Genomic DNA, 14533 nt, shown 5'->3' on the forward strand with positions numbered 1-14533 from the left:
AGCATCACGGATTCCAGAATGGGATATAGCTATGGAGGAAGAATACAATTCATTGATGAAAAATAATACATGGGACTTAGTTCCCCTTCCTAAGGGAAGAAAAGTGGTTCAATGCAAGTGGATCTATCGAACCAAATTTGCAGTGGATGGAAGTGCTGATAAACATAAGGCTAGACTAGTTGCTAAAGGTTTCTCACAAGTTCCAAGTATTGATTATACAAAGACTTTTGCACGAGTTGCCAAGATGAACTCCATTCGCTTGACACTAGCAATTGTTGCAGCTCAAGGATGGGTTGTACATGAGATGGATGTTAAGAGCACATTTTTGAATGGTGAACTTCATGAGGAAATTTATATGGAGCAGCCATAGGGGTTCATACATGATTCTACTATGGTTTTTAGATTAAAGAATTCTATTTATGGTTTAAAGTAGGCTCCTCGGGCTTGGTATGCCAATATGGATTCATTCCTCCTCTTAGTATATTTCAAAAGATGTCATTCTGATTCAAATGTTTACATTCTTTAGCAAGATGACTCTCACTTGATCGTAGTGATTTATGTCAATGACTTGATCATTATAGGGAGCACTGCATCCATCATAGCTAGTGTCAAGACCTCAACACCTCTCTTTAGGATAGATTTTCCATGATAGACTTAGGTTTTCTACACTACTTCCTTGGCATTGAGATCATATAGTCTTCAGTAGGGATTTCACTTTCACAGCCCAAGTATGCTCTTGACTTGCTTTCAAGGATTCACATGAATGACTGCAAGCCTGCTCCTACTCCCTTCCTATCAGGTGTCAAGCTAGAGGCTAAGTGCACTACTCTACTTGTTGATGCAACATTATACAAACAATTAGTTGGGAGCCTTATCTACTTGACACACACATGCCCTAATATTGCCTTTGCAGTTGGTATGGTTTCACGCTTTATGCAAGAACCTCATGAGCTTCATTGGAAGGCTGCCAAACGCATTTTACACTATATCAAGGGTACACATAGACATAGGATTCATTATGTAGTAGGTATAAGGCTTTAGTTGATTGGATACATAGATTCAAACTATGCAAGAGACTTAGATTCTTGAAAGTCTACTTTTGGGTACATATTTCACCTTGGTTTTGGCCCTATTTGTTGGCAAAGTAAGAAGTAGAACAATGTTGCTCTTTCTACCACAAAGTATGGTGCTTTCCTCTGATTTCCCCTAGCCATACAGTATCGATAGTTCTTTGCAACCTCTATGTCTATAGTATGATGTATGGTGATCTTTCCCTTCCAATTGCTTCTCTATAGTGAAATTTTACTCTTTGCTGACCATATGGACTCAATATATGCTTCCTTTTGAGGGGTTGCCAATGTAGCTATAGAGGCTCTTTGGTTATAGCATATCCTGGAGGAGTTTGGATTTGATCTACCTAAGCTGATAGTTCTTCATTATGGCAATCAAGTGCCACTAAAATCTCTAAGCATCCACTTCAGCATCAGTGGACAAAGTACATTGAGGTTCACATGCACTATATCAGAGAGCTTATACATGTGTAGATCATTGCCCTTCAGTACTATCCTACAGCAGAGCAGGTCACTGATATTTTCACCAAACCCTTCACCGAGGTCAAGTATAGTCATTTACGAGATTTCTTGGGGGTTTGGGATGCTGTAGATAGGGGAGTCCCTTGACTTCTCTCTTCTTCTTTTGGGAGGGATTTTTTCCTCTTATGAGGTCTTCTCTCTCTCTCTCTCTCTCTCTCTCTCTCTCTCTCTCTCTCTCTCTCTCTCTCTCTCTCTCTCTCTCTCTCTCTCTATCTCTTTGGAGGATGGTTTTTACCATGAAGTTTTCCCTCTTTCTCCGCTTTATGAGAGATTGCATTGCATCATTTTAGCATTGCTTTTGTACATGGGTACCTAACATGGCCTAGTAGTTGGGACCCATTATGCATTAGTGAGCTTAAGTGCATTCCACTAAGTTGCACTTAAGGGGGGGTGTTGGTGTAAATAGGTATTTACTATTTACACTTTACTTAAGTTTACTTAAGGTTACAGCATTATTTTATTATTTTGGATTATTTTATTATTTCTCTTTATGAGACACTTAGGATTTTGTGCATCTTCTACAGTTGTCATGTAGACAACATAGAAGTACGCAACTCTAATTATGCACATGGTGTCTACACCATAGGAGTTTGCATCATTCACTGAGCTGTCATGTAGACAACACAATTTTTTGCACTCCTAATTTAGCACATGTTGTCTATAACACTAATGTGTGTGTTTCACCTTTGTATGCTTATCCTCTCATCATCATACTTACTTTCATGCATAATGGACGATAACCCATATCTGGTGGACATGTGCCTAGTTGTTGGACTTATCATGATGTTGATTCTGAGGCATTCTAGATGCATCTCAGAGGCCTTTATATTGAGGCACTCCTAGTGTACTTGTACATAGAATTGAATACTATACAGTTATTCTAATCATACTCTGGTCTAATTTGTGCTTGTGTCTTGAGTTCCTTGGTCTTGGGTAAATTTTACCCTAAGGCAAATTCTTACAATGAGTCATCATGTGTGAAAGGAAATTTAAAAGATGAGTATAGGAAAGTAGGAGACATAAAACTAGCATAGTATGTTAACATTTTCAATTTTTCATTTAACCTAAATGGATATGAATCGTATTGAGTAGAATTCATGATCTATTTTTCTAGCTTAGAGACAAACCAATAAAAATTACTAAGAAGGTTTTAGAAGTAGTGACAAGCTTCAATGCATGAGGTGATGTATCTACTCTAAAAATTACTAAGAAAGATTTGGTTACACAATTGAAAAAATTGAAATGGGATTGAAGAGCTATGATCGAAGAAGATATTAAGTAGGAAGATGTAAAATTTGAATGCTATGGTACTTGGCTACAAAGTTTGGAAGAGTAGCAAGATAAATTCTATTTCTACTTCCACTATACAGTGCCTTAGAATGTTGAAGGAGAATGCACAAATAGATGTTTGTGAACTCTTGAAAGAGAAGTTGATGGAGAATTTGAAGAAGATTAAGAAGGATATTTGTCAAAAAATACTACTCATGAAACATGGGTCAATGAAATTGACTCAAAAAACTACATTATCACGATAATTGTTGTACCTAAACATTTACAGAAATTGGTGTTACTCCTCTATCACAAAATCCTTTTTGAAGAAATTTTGTCATTTGCATGACTATTATAGAAGTTCACCTTTTAACTTCATTATAAAAATTGTATTTGTTACACAAACACTAATCTAGCTGATGTTTATCTCATTGTTCCAACTCATGTTTATTTAACTCTATAAATGACATCAAAATTTGTCAAGTGGTTCATTTTTACCCAAATAGAAGATGTGCCCCATATAATATCTCTCCTTGTGATGTTACAGAGTCTACAAATTTTTTTCACCCTCTATATCATGCTATAGTGTCATATAAGGTAATGCTCTAGATAATAATAACATTTAATAGTTTCTGCAATATTATGCCTTAAACCTGTTAAAACCCTGAGCTCAATAGTTGTTATTTCCTCACAAAAATGGCTTGGATTTCATGCATGAGGTAGCAATAAGCATTCATCCATAAAAAAAAGCAAACCTATCACTTTTTCCTACACTCCTTGGTTCAAGGAAGGCATGCATATTCATCCACCACCTAATAGGCCTAAGTGAACAAACGCAGATTGATGGGAGCTATTTACTACCTTGAAAATAAAATTTGATTAAAGAGAAAGCCACAAATTTTATAAAAGAATTATTTATATCAATTTAATTATTTTTAGTTCAAATAATAATTTTTAAATGTAAATATAATTTTTAATTAAGGTTACTAATTGGTATTATGATTAATTATTGATATTACAAATGTATACTTATTTTATCAATTTCTTAGATATGTAGACATTTGATAGAGATTTTTGAAAGATATATAAGCTAGTTTATATTGAATTTGTCCCAAATTTGAAAATGGTGATTCCAACATTAATGTGTTATGTAATGGGCACATACATTTTTAAACTAAACAATAATTAAGTATTATCAAATAGGCGAAACTTGAAAAGAAACCCATGCATTGATGAACTTATAATCCAAATGCCTATAAATTTCAATAAGTTAACCTTAAAATTTGAAGCGAGTAACAATCACACATATTTTTTCCTAGTAGAGAGCATACATAAATTCAAAATACTCAAGGATTACTTACCATTACAAACTCAACAAATGTAATACAGGTTGAATGAATAGAATCCCCAAGCAGTCTTAAACAAGAAACCTGAATGCAAGCTTAAAAAATAATCATCAGCCAAGTTTAAAGTTTTCTCAAAAGTATCAAATAAACAAGAGAAGGATGTTTTCCTAGCACCCACCTCACCACAAAGTAATTCAAAAAACATCAATATATTTGATTGTTAAACCTGCAAAGCAATTGAGAACCTACCATTAACTAGTGATCCACACACTTATTATAACAGTACCAACATGACACAATTAGTGCAATTTTGACTTAGATATCAAACACTAAATGTCATTGAATCACTAAACCTCACCTTTTTGTCAATGTTTGTATAGTATATTGTACAAGCACACATTTCCTACTCATCTTTAGACTATAGATATAAATTAAAACAAATGAAATCTACTAAACTACAACTATAATGCATCCTACAAATCATTTAGATTCATTTGCATCACAAAAATATTATAGGTATATGTACCAACTAGAAAATTAAAATTAATTCCACCCTAACTCTTGCCACATAATCCCATCCTTTTTGTAAATAAAAATAAAAAGGATGGATCACATCACTCACTTTTGAAAGATATGTAAGGTTAACTAGAAGAATTGTAGTCTTTGAAGGAAGGATCCTAACAGGATAATATCCTAGCATGCTTCCTACAAGGCTCAAAGCTCTTCTTGCACTGTCTACAAACACAAACAAGTAGAGCAATATTGTATTCAAATTATAGTCCCAATGAATGTAAATTTGTCCATGCACATGACCAATTGAATTGAACTACACTAAAAAACAAATATGGGACTCACATTCATTATGAAACTCTACAAAAGAAAACCAAAGAACTAAATTGGGGTCACTGCATATGCCACAATCAATAACAATTACATCAAGAATAAAGTACCCTATTTAGAAGAACATGTTTCATCCATGATCCATGTTGCAAGATTACTAACTAGTAAGTCAATATGTACCATAACAAAAATCCTACATTTGATGACTTGACCCTAACCATGTAGCATTTGTCATAATAGAAGATACCTACAAACAACTATAGGGTGTTTATCATATACAGCCATTAGTAAGAATTCCCATTAACAAAAAACCTAGAACATGCAATGCATAATGAATTAATTAGTATCCTTATGGTTTGAAAATTAATTTGTGTTGAATTTGATTGGAAGATCAGGTGAGCTAACTACTAGAAGACCTAGAAAAGTTGGAGGATTGATTGGCTTGAATAGGGCCCCTGACCACATATTATTGTTTCAAGTTCAGTTGATTAGCCTTGTGGCCAATTGGGTATCCAGGTGGCCAGGTGGTTAGGAACTCCAACTATAGCCCCCCCAACACTATAGTTAGCGGTGATTCCCATTCCCCTTTGTTGTAGTAAGGGTTAGCGGGAGAAAATTGGTCAGTTCCCAGAATGGAGGAAGTTTCCAACCCCAATAGAAGGTGGGTAATCATCAGATGATAAGAGTTTCTTACCATCCTCTTGTCATCTCCCCCTGCTCTGGTGCAAACTCAAGCATATTATTCAATATTTATTGCTTCAAAATGCATGCACAGGTCAAATGGGAAGGTCATAGTCGTATGGTAATATATATCAGGATCTAGAGCAAGATGAAAAACCTTTTACCTCAACTAGTCAATGAGGTCCAGATACAGATGATCAAGAGGAATCATTTTGATAGATTTAGAGCCAAATGTGAGAGATGGAGAGTCCAATGTTCCAAACGAGGAACCAGTGGTGGGAAAGCAAGCGACACTGGCATGGGTGGACCCAAAGTTCTATAGCTCTAGCTCCTTCACATGCTCAACAATGAAAAAAAAAATTATTTTTTGTTTTGAAGTTAAGCCTATGTTGGTTAAGATTTTGACCAACACGAGCTTATATATTTTTTAAAATACCAACCTAAACCTTTTTAATTGATGGTTAAAAATTTGGATAGAAAAATGAGGTAGCAAAAATTAATTTTTATTCAAATCCCTCTACATGTTTTCCATGGCTAAGGTTAGTACATTACATTTTATTAACCAGTCACTTCATATGTTATGTTCTCTTCATTAGCAATGAAAGGTATGTGGTACATCACGTCTGTCATATAAGGGTTGAAGTATCTGACTAATAAGGCTTAGAGCACTATGAATATTATCTTTTGAATTCCTAAAAATGTCATAAAATATTTGTATTAGAAAATTCCCTCCCATATCTTAGTTTTTTTGTGAAACATTATTTTCCCTTTCCTCCCATTAGAATATGATGAGTTGGCTTCTAAATCTTGAAGGTCATTATACAGGGCACAAAAGGTCACATTCCTATGAAACTTCCCAACTGCCCTTATTGAGGCTTGATGCTCTTTAAGAATCAACAAGCTTCATGATCAATTTAAATATGGTCCCACTCCTATGAAACATCCAATTGCCCTTATTGAGGCATAATCCTCTTAGGAATCAACAAGCTTCATCTTCAATTTCATATTTAAAGATGAAAGCACTTGGTTGTTTAGAGATTCCAAGGTTCAAAATTCTTAGCAATTATTTCATAGATGTTATTTTCATTTTAATTGTATTTATTTTCATTGCTTCCTAGTCTACATATACTTGTGAGAGATTGTCACACCCTATTTTCCAAGCAAGTGAGCATTTTTTTGTTTAATTGTTATTCAAGTGTAATTGCTACAACAACAATTTGAGGGATATAATTTTTGTACTTTCCATGAATTCATCATTTTTTGTCTTAAAATGTAGTTTGTAGTAACCAATGAAAAAAGATGCTAACAAAACGAATGCATAGCATTATAAATTATAAAGGGTCTATGCAATTCACAACATTATAAATTATAAAGAAATGAAAACCAACAAGAAAAATAATGAACATAACCTGTTCCAGTTGATTCTAAATATTTTACCTATTGACAGCTTCCTCAGTAAAAATCATTTTTGTGTCACCCATAAATTGGAAGGTAGATAAAGATCAAGTAAAAGGGAAAAACAAACAAATAGAGAACATGAATATAATTATGCACATAAAAAAAAACATACATACTTTTTCGAGAGCATGTGTCCTAGCTATGTCCATTTCCAAAGGATTGTCCCAATAGGGTAGTCTAGGAGCAAGAGAAAGTATTCCCATGAAGGATGTTGGTGGTGTTGCAATTACCTAGGGTAGGGGCATAATATCTACACTTCATGCTCTAGGAAGATAATGCCCCATTTGGGGTGTCATTAGCACCAATCTTCTCTCTCTTGCTTTTTGAACTGAAGCATTCTGTCTTTGGTTTATTTTTTTACCTTCAAATCAAATCATACTCAGAAATGCAATGAATGGGCTGCTCACAAATAAATCATTGTAATAGAAAATTAGGTTTATAGTAACACATTCTAAATGTAACAAGCTTAAGAAAACTATCATTGCATTCAAGCAACATTCGAGCCACAAATTCATCTTTCCAATTAAAATGAAATTGAAGAAAGAAACTCCCAGTGATGAGCAAAGGCTCAAAAACCCTTTAATACTCATTTAAGTCTTTGAAAATGGTCCCTACTTTCCTCAAAGATACACCCTCTTTGGTAATATTCTTACTCCATTCTTTGTATTTGTCCTACCAAAGTTTTTTTCAAAAATGTTAATTTTAGTGAAAAAAACATTGCACGAGTAGTAAAGTGCAAAGTGAGTACTTTGGAATACTTAATGAGGTTGAAATAGTCCCAGGTTAGAATGATTTCCCAAAGCTTGGCATGATGATCTTGAGAATTTGCATCCTCTTTGCTCCTCCCATTGCCATCTACACTGCAATCACTCAATTTTAAATTCTATTACAAGTGTACAAGTAAACCTTGGCTATGATTTTAAATCAATAAAAGTGAGAAGAGATATTTTCATAGATGAAGATAGAAGTCATGGCTAGCAATAGTGAGAAACCAAAAAGTAGAGACAGAGTGAGCAAAAGGGAGAAGTTGGGGTCACAAGTGTAAAATAAGGACCGACAAATGTAGAGAAAAGTGCAATGAAAGAGATAAGTTGTTTCTCTACTACTCTTCTTTAGTTGAATAGAATCTTTGAATTTTATCTATTTTCTGTGCTAATATTCCTTTTTGTAGCTACAGTAATTTAAAAAATGTATAAATGCATCATGAAACACAAGAAAATAATGTTTGATAAACAACATGCAAACAATTAGATTCATACATCATATGTGAACAGATTCATATCTACCTGTAGTTGTAAAGCTAGTTGCTCCTATACTCCTAACTGTATATGAGAAATGTTAGTATGCTAATAGAAACCAAATTTAAATAAAGCTTCTACAAAATTAAAAAAATTCATAAACTTCAAGATAGACTAAGATGAGCTCTCAATTGAGAATATGAGCTATTAATGGGCTCTATCAATGAGAAGCTCTCTTGTTGAGTAGCTTTGTCTAAATAGATAGGATGTATGCTCAAGCTTATGCTTCAAAAAGGGCTTCAAATGGAGTTGGCATTTGGGTGTCAAAAAATGCTTTGGGAATGGTGTCATGGTAATGGCTCTGTCAAATGGGTAAGGGCACACATTCTCAAACTTGAAAGTTTTTGGATCATTTCCCTCTTGGATGATCTTCAAAGCTATTTTCATGGCTTTCCATTCTGAATTAATGGGTGATGGTTGGGGTGCCCCCAATGTAGGAGTGCCTTGAGGTAGGTATGCACTAGATGGGGCCACTGAATATGGATGGATGTAAGGGATTTTCTGATAGGGATTGTACATTTTTTGGGCAACTACATGGTGGATGACGGTTTTCTGAGGGGGAGGTGGCGCATAGTGCTGCATGTGCTGTGAGGCTTGCTATTGATATGGGATTTGAGGTTGGGATTGAGGAACATAAGCTAGCTATGGGATAAATGAATTTCTTTGTGGAGGTAAGGTATAAGATGGTTGTGAAGCTTGGGGAAAGGATCAATGGGCTTGTGGGGTTTGACCAAGGTATGTGGGTTGCGCCCCCAATTGGGATGGTACCTGCAAATAATTGGTTGTTGGCTGGATTGGTGGCTTACCTCCTAGAAGTGGCATTGAAAAGTAGTTGGTAATAGGAGGTAATGGATTAGTTGGTGGTGGAGGTGGTGGGAATTGAAAGCTAGGGAATGGAATTGATGGGGTTTGATAGCTTGGTGGCTGGATTTGGAAGCTTGGTAGAGTGGTGGCGGGAGCTTGGGTCACTTGAGAGCTGGGAAAAATATTGGTAGTAACTTGTGGGGTTTGATAGATTTTTGGAGTGAGGGTAGTAGCTTGTGGATTTGTGGCTGATGGCACTGAGCTCCCAAGACCTAATGGAAATGATGGGATTGTGCTTTGGGCTATGGTGAACAAGCTGGGGGTGATGAAAGGTTGATTACTTGGCCCCATGGGCGGCATCCCTATTGTATATTGCCGAGGTTGGCCAAAGATGCTAACACTGATTTGGGAGATGGGTCGATTTGGAAGGCTGGGTTGGGGAGCAGCAGCAATAATAGTGAAGGGCATGAACGGTGATGTGTTTTGGGTAAAGGGGGTTCAGAGTGGAGAGGTATGAACCAAGGATGGAGTGGTGGTGGCTGGGTTGGCTTGCGGCATGGAGATTTCAACTTGGGTGGATGATGGTATGTTTGGGTCTGTTGGATCATATGAATTGGCTGGAGGCTCTTCTTTTGGCATATATTGAGAATAATTTGGATCATAAGAGCCTATGGGTGGTGGTAGCTGCCCAAACAATGGGTGAGATGGATCTAATAATGGAGGGGGTCTTCCAAAGTCAAAGGTTCCTACATTGTCCCATCGAAAATTAGCCATGATTGTCTCTTTGTTCTTGTCTATAATGGCGTTTACCAATACTGCATTTCCTGGTTGGTTCATGAAAGCTTCAATGTCAGTAGATGATGGCATAGCTTTCTCTGGGCTGAAGGATGGTTGAGTGCTCAAGGGGGGTGAGGCTGTTTGATCCAAATGATAGGGATCCATTGTTTATTTCTTCTTGGCTAAGCGAGTGACGGGTGGCGTGAAAAATGCTCCTAGGGATGAGATGTAACAAATGTTGGTGGATGCAAAAGGGAGGAAGGATTTTCTATGCAAATGATTTCCTAGGTTGAGGCAAAGCTATATGACAAAACCTAAGGAGGATTGGGTTGGGGATTCTAACTTTAAAGATATGTTTCCAAAGCACAAAAGGTCTACTTTCTTATGTGCAAGCTTGGTGGTGATTGTGTCAACTTAAGGATAGACTGATGATCCTTTAGGAAGAACACGAGATTGACCACTTGTGGATCCCAACCTTTAGCTCAAGGTGATGAGGGATAACAAGTGGCAAAGCTAGATTACCCTAGACAAAGCTTTGTCAAAGGGATAACCTTGGTGAGATTGGTGGTTTTGAAAGATTTTAGGAATGGCAAACTTTTAGCAAGGTGACAACAATTTTTGAAGGCTTGGATGTGAAGATTTTGGATTGCTGGCTAGATGGTTTGGTCCTAAATGAGATGGATGAGATAATAATGCTTAAGGGGATAACCTAAGATGGCTAACTTTTCTACAAAGATGACTCTAAGGTGAAGCTTATCCAAGAAGGTGTGGAGAAACAAGGGTGTCTAATCATAGGAATCATGCCTAGTTGGTAAGGCATAAGCAGGATTAACTCCTGGATGTTGGCTAAATTTGATGGTGCACTCTAACTAGGCCTCTTGAAGTGCTTCGTCGACAGCTTTATCCTCTGCTTTGTGGAGTTTGGCAATTCGAGGACTTGGTGTTAGTTCTTTTCTCTTAGCTGAAAGTTCTTGGTATGCCTGAGATGGTTTGAGTTTAACTCTGTGGAACTTCTGTTTGGGTTTGGGTTGCTCTGACATCAATTCTTGAATTTTCTTGGCTTTGAGAGACCTCAGTTATTTTGCTTCAACTTGTTCAACTTCTGGAATAGGTAGTGACTATGCTAAGTATACCCTAAGCTAGGATTGACCAAGTTTGGCAAACATTCATTCAACAAATAAAAAAGCAAGCAATAGATAGGAACAACCAGATAGAAGTTTTTTATTCTCAAAATGTGATACTTGCACTGAGGAGTGTGTATGTTTTACAAATGTTTTGATCAGTCACTTCAAACACATTAACATTCTAGACGGTTGTCTACAAGGCTGATAGTTGGTTTAGCTAGGGAGTCCTCAATATACCCAAAGGTACGTGAGGCCCAAATCTGTAGATGAAACCAACAAGATGTCACACAGCTGAGAGGAGCGGTAACCCACTTCTCCTCTTTCACTTCTCAAGGGTATAAAGTTCCTTGAGGCTTAGCCCAAGTGACAAAAATCTTGATTCCAAGAGAGGTGTCTTTGGATTCACCTCCCAATTTTTTATACTCCGCCGGAATGCTGGAGTTGAGGTCATCCAAGGGGTGATGAAATCCCCAAGCAAGCCTCCTAAAAAGAAACAAGGTTTTGTATCATAATCTTATGCACCCAAGATGGCCTCAAAAGACGACAAGGGGAGAGAAGACTTGGATGACCTTGGGCTAAAAAAAAAACACGCTTGTTCTTTTACCAACTGACTCTTATGTGTGCTAATCTAGACTTTGCAAGCACTCATGTTTAAGAGACAATGTTCAATTCCAACTTGAAGTGTCAAAAAAAGTAAATCAATCAAAGAATGCAAACAAGAAGAAGAGTTAGGGTCAACCAAAGCAAACTCGCGTGCCCGGAGGCCCTCCACATCAAGTATCAATTAATTTCCTTTAAAGCATTCAAGAGTTGGTGTGATTTTGTTTTAAGCCCAAAGCAAAGATGTGTGAGACTCGATTTGTCAAGCGCGCACCCAGAGGCCCTCCACATCAATAGTTGTTCAATTTTAGTGCCCAAACTTGAAGTGTAATCGATTTAATCTAGAGTTTTGGTCATTTAAATTTTTTGATAAAGTTAAAACAAATGTTCAAAGACCAAGTGAGTGAGTTGGATTGTGGAACATTTAACACCTTTTTCAAGTAGACCCATCCCCATAAATGGCACTGAGATTGCAACCAATGGTTGAATTGATGGGTGATTAGAAAAGAGGTGAGTCCAAGGAACTACTCAAATTGATTTTTGCAAATTTTTATTTAACTTAAAAAAGTTTCTTAAATGTCCAAAAATCAAACTTTACCTAAATTGCATGTGGAAAAGAGATTTGTTTTGTTCAATTTTAGAAGCTCCAAATGAAGTGTTTGATATTGCAATGGTTAATTGATCATTGGCATTCAAGATTGGATTTGTTGTTTTACTCATGCATTCAAGGAAAATTTGATTTTAATCCATGGCATTCAAGAGTGTGTTTAGCAACATGCATTCAAAGACAAGTGATTAAACATTCAAGTTTTTTACCTTTGAGCATTCAAGATTGAGATTTTGTGTGTTGTTTTAAGAACTTTGAAGTGCATTTTTTTTAACCTTAGATCATTCAAGATTTTTTTGGACTCAAAAGTGAAAATTACTCTTTGGACTTTGGTTTTCATTCAAGATTTCATGTTCTAGTTTGCATATTTTAAGCCCAAAAATGATATTCCTAGATTGTTTTGATGCATGAAAAACCTAACAAACATTCAAGATTTTGCAACAAGACATTTGTTAGGAAAAAATAACAAAGCTTTTAGGAAAATTTTTGGCAACCATTTGGGATTCTTAGTTTTCATGAGATTTTTAAAAGAACTTTAAAATATTTCCAAATGAGGTTCATTTTATCCTTGATTAATGCTTTGAGTTTGACTTAGATTTTAGTATGCACTTAGTGTTGATTTTCAACCTTTTAAAATGGAAACTTGAAGTTCTTTTTAAATTCCCAAAAATGAAGTGTTTCTAACTTTGCATGAATGCATCTAAAACCTTGATGTTGCAAGGATGCAAATGATTGGATTAGTTTAGTTTCACTTGTTAAAATGCTTTTTTCTTTTTTGCAAATTTTTAGTTTTTAATGGATTTAAGTATGTTTTAGGGGTTCATTTTAAGCACTAAAAATAAGTGTGTATGATTTTTCTTCCTTAAAAAAAAATGGCCAAGATCTCCCACAAGAAGAAGAAGAAGAAGTAGATGGAATAAGAAGAATATAGACAAGAAGAGGAAGAAGAATTCCAAGTGCTTTGTCCACCTATAAGCTTGAACAATCTACAAACACGATGAGATTGACTATGAGTTCCTTTGTCTTCTTCATGCTCATGTGGACCTACAAAACCAATTTATACAATCCTACCAATCACAAAAACAAGAAAAATTAGCCAAAATTAGCAAATGAAATACAGAAAATTGACTAAAAAAGCTAATGAAGATGACCCATGCGGGGTCCCACCTAGCGTGCCAAAATGTATATGAGCAATGTTAGTATGCTAATAGAAACCAAATTTAAATAAAGCTTCTACAAACTAAAAAAAATTCATAAACTTCAAGATAGACTAAGATGAGGTCTCAATTGAGAATATGAGCCATTAATGGGCTCTCTCAATGAGAAGCTCTCTTGTTGAGTAGCTTTGTCTAAATAGATAGGATGTATGCTCAAGCTTATGCTTCAAAAAGGGCTTCAAATGGAGTTGGAATTTGGGTGTGAGTTTATGGTTTTGATGTAAAATGGCTTCTTAAAATGGCATTATGACTTTACTTCATGGATTGTGTTGTTTTGCAAAGGGGAATGATCCAATTTATAAGCAAGAGGCTTGAGGAATTGAGAGCTAAGATGCAAGGATGGGAAAAAGCTCATGGAGGGCTCAGATTGCATGAGAAGAGAGCACATGGATTGTGCTTCCTTAGAGCCAATCAGGGAGTGACACATGTCACAGGGTGAGAGGATGGAGGAAAGGGGAAGGATGAGTCAACAAAGGAGGCTGAAGGGATAAAATCTTCATAAAGACCCTCATAATGACTTGTAAGAGCAATAATAGGGCTTGGAAGAGTCATTTATGGCCTAGTGGGCTTCATAAAGTTTTATGGTTGGGATATTTTGAAGGAGATGAGAGGAATTTCAACTTGGGCTTGATTAGGAAGGTTTTAAACTTGCTTAGGATTGTGCAAATGATTAGAGGATGGATTAGGATGGTTTAGGATTAGCTCAGGGATAGGCAAGTGGAAGGCATTTAATGAGGGTGGGTGAAGGAGGAGATATTTGTTAACTTTGGCTTGGGTTAGTAAGTTTTAACCCATGTTTAGGGAATGTGACAAGGTTAGGAGGGGATTAGGATTAGGTTTAAAGACATCTTCTAGAAGAGTCTAGACTTTGGATGAGGATAAAGACTTTCTAGAATAGTCTAGAACTTCCTAGGATGAGG

Source organism: Cupressus sempervirens, chromosome 8 (genome assembly GCF_028749045.1).
Source record: "Cupressus sempervirens isolate cs-2001-9-10 chromosome 8, ASM2874904v1, whole genome shotgun sequence".
Taxonomy (NCBI): domain Eukaryota; kingdom Viridiplantae; phylum Streptophyta; class Pinopsida; order Cupressales; family Cupressaceae; genus Cupressus; species Cupressus sempervirens.